Below are 3,737 nucleotides of genomic sequence, written 5' to 3' on the forward strand. Positions count from 1 at the left end.
TTTTTTTTTTTTTTTTTACATGCGTGTTGCAATACAAATGTGCATATGAGGCTACACACCACCACACATGCACCCCACAAAAACATACACAAAGTGTGTCACCCTTTTTCTGTGTTGTCCCTCTCTGTCTGACAGGCGAACAAAGACCCGCTGTTTCTGACGGGAGTGACCTTCTCTTCAGAGTATCCTGCTAGCCCGGAGACACTAGTCAAGCTAACTGTGTATGATGCAAAGGACAGGAGCCAGGAATCAGTGAGTAAACAGTTGTTGCGTTTCTGTTTGTTTGATGTCTGTTTGGATGTTCAAAATATAGTAAGTGCGTGTGAGAGAGAGGGAGATAATAATGATAATAATGAAGAGGTTTGACGCCAGGCGTGAGGCTGTCATCATTCATGTGTTGGTTGTGTAGCACTGAGCTTTAAACTTGACAGAGGATGAACATGAAAAGCTGTGAAAAAAATCTGCAGAAAAATCTCATTGTTTTCATATTTGTCCCACAGATGTGGATTTGCAACGAGTTATGTGCTGTTTTATAACAGGCAGTGAATTATAGAACTACTTATATTATCTCAGTAATCATTCATTGGAGGTAGTCTCAGACCAAGACCTTAGCCTTGAGTTTCTAAGGAAAAGGGTGTGCAGCTTTCGATGAGCATCTGAGCATGGCATCCCGTCCTTTGCGTTGATCCTGTGGGAACACCACATCAGTGGGCATGGGGAAGAAAGCCAGACATGGATTCCTGGATTGGCTGGGCCTCCTGATTCAGACATTTTAAACAGACTTTATCACGGTCTCTCAAGTGTGGTTGCATGCATGATCTGTATCAAGCACTCCACTCAACCCTGGGTGCCAAGATCTTAATTTGGCATCACTTATTATGAGCTTTATGATGAAGGACTCCATTATTGCAGCGGTTAGTATTTGCAAATGTATCACATTAGGGCTCAGATTTTGCTCTGGCACAGAGCCAGCAGATCACAAACAGTTACAGTATAATTTGTGTTTGGCATAAGTCGGTTCTTTTGCCTTTACACTATGACTGTTAAGTTGTTTTGCAGCTTGAAACTAATCTTCTTGCACCAAGGTGGGTGGGTTGTGCAGTTTGTTGTTTGTTTTGGCGTGAAACTGTTGTTGTTTTTCCAGCTGCTGAGACAGTTTCTTATTGCATATCCAACACTGAGGTGGTTTATAGTTATGAACAGTCTGACTCTCTTTACTTATGGCTTTAATCTTCAGATACCACACCAAGCTTTATTAAAATAGGAGGACAAGCTTCTGTGTTTTTCTAAGCACCAGATTGGTATACCACTCTGCACATATTCTGTGTTTATACAGTGAAATCATTTGGGATACAGAAAGCTTCTTCAGGATGCATCCTGAGCTTCATTAAACATCTCAAGACATTTTTCCTGAAGCAACTCCAAACACCATTTCCTCTGGGTAATTTGAATAATATTTTCATTTGTGTCAATGGGATTATTACAGGGAGCTGTCAGTTCATGCAGTCACGTAAACACCCAGACTTTTGCTTTTTCTACAGCACATCCCCATATGACTTACTCAATAGAAGTTTTAATTACTTAGTGTAAAAACAGCAGTAGCCCCCAATGCATGTACACACTTTATTATCCTATAGGTGATCGTTCTAATAACTTTGCATGCAATTCATGACTTCTGAAAGGTAATTTCAACTGAAACAGGGCCATCATCTGCTCTTGCATGTACAGTATATTTGATGAGTCATATTTTAGTATTTAACAATATATATTTGTACCTTGTGGCTCTGCACCTCATGGAGACTGTATTCACCTAAGAACCTCCTGTCTCCTGGTCATAAAAAGAAAGAAGGGAGCTTATTTGAGGCTAATACAGACTTCACCTGCTGATAATATCATCATCCCCACTAGTAATATATTCATTCTGCGGCAGCTTCTTTTCCAGATTGCACCATGCTCTGCCAGGACATCGTTGTTTGCCAAATGTGCGAGGAGCATGTAGCACACCATTTACTTGCACTTTTGTGGAACAGCCTTAACTTGTGTGTCTAGCTCTATAGTCATTTACCTCTTTGAATTCAGCCCTGAAACCTAATCCCACATGGAATTTGCTTGGAATGGGAACACAATGGTTTATTCTAAGGTGTGTATTGAATATTCATGTTGAACAACACCCATGTGAGCTCAACACTGTATAAACTCTCCATTCATTTCCCACCTTCTTCCTAGGAGTATTCTTGTGTTGGTTTGTGTTGTGTTATGTTGTGTTGTGTTGTGTAGTGTGTACCCACCAGAAGTTTTACTAAACAGAATGTGGCCAGGAAAAAAGCTAATGCCTGATAAAATATTTACTGCCTAAATTGAAGATTATAAGAACAGATGTATTAAAAAACAGGCAGTTCTCCTCAGTAAAACCACTCTAAGTGAACTGTAACATGCAGGCACTGGATAAAATATAATATTTATATATTGAATGTCTGTCTGTCTTTCATCCTGTCCCTCACTCTGTCTCTCTGTGAGGGATATTTCTCAGTAGCTCCTGTCAGTCTGTCAAGAATATCATTTATACACAACACAGCATTTCAGTCAAGCTTGACTTTTAGAGCTTAAGGCTGAACCAACAGCCTTTTCAGACAGGTCCTGTTGAGCCTTTCAAACCCTTCAATCATCACCACAGTAATGAATGACGAGCTGCATCATGACTGACAATTTAAAAAACATATATTGTTGTATCAAATTGGGGTTCCCCGTCAGTCCAATCATCCATCGGTGACCCTCAGTTGACTTCAAGTTCTTCAAGTTGTGCATTACATTATATTTTTAGGTTGTAGCAGGGTGAGCGAGCCTATACACCTTTCCACAGGTGTATAGATATGAATGGTGATGACACCTTTCATAGAAAAGTCACACCCACAGAGCATGGTTAACTAGCCGGGTCAATGATTCAAGACCCCTAACACACTGAGGACAGTACGCCCTGGTTGATTGCCGTCCCACCCCGCAGACAGAGAGAGCGCAGCGAGCATCCAGGCCAGTCTCTGTGTAGTGGCGAGGTCTGGGCACGAGTTGCAGTTAAGGTCCCAAGCCGTCTTTACAGGAGACTAGGGCATTCTACCACACTGAGCGCCTGTCCCTGACCCAGTGAGTTAAATCCCCCCCCCCCCCCCCCCCCCCAGCAATGGATCTTCTGATTAGCAGGAAAAAAAGGGAACGAATAGTCATATCTTCATATTGAATAGCCAAATCTGATTAAAATTTGAAAAAATTCTGATTCGTTTTTTTATTTAAATCCCACAAATTCCCCTTTCTCTTTCTCCTAGTAGAACTCATGTTGTGGTCATGCTTTTTTTTCTCAGGCACCAGTGCTTCCATGCTGTGGTTGGAACTTGGCTTTGAGATTTTCAGCTCTGCTCGGCTGCGCACAGTGTGCTTGTCTGGGTCTCATTAGAGAGTCTTTAAGTGACACAGGCATGACCCTGAACATGAGCTGGCACAATGCGTCAGCCCCCAGCCGCTGAAGTGGCGGATCGGGAATCACTCAGCCAAGCCTTAGTCATTTAATGTTGCTTTTTTTCAGAGAGACAGAGATAGAGCGAACGAGGGGGCAATTTGCAGTGTTTGTGTGTGTATGTGTTTTACAAATCAGCTGTCAAAAGTTTTACCGATCACTTTCAGCTCCGGTAGCAGATGTTGTGCCACAAGCTGATTCACTGCAATGGAAAGCAGATAGCACATATGGC

This window comes from Echiichthys vipera, assembly GCF_963691815.1.
Source record: "Echiichthys vipera genome assembly, chromosome: 2".
NCBI lineage: Eukaryota > Metazoa > Chordata > Actinopteri > Perciformes > Trachinidae > Echiichthys > Echiichthys vipera.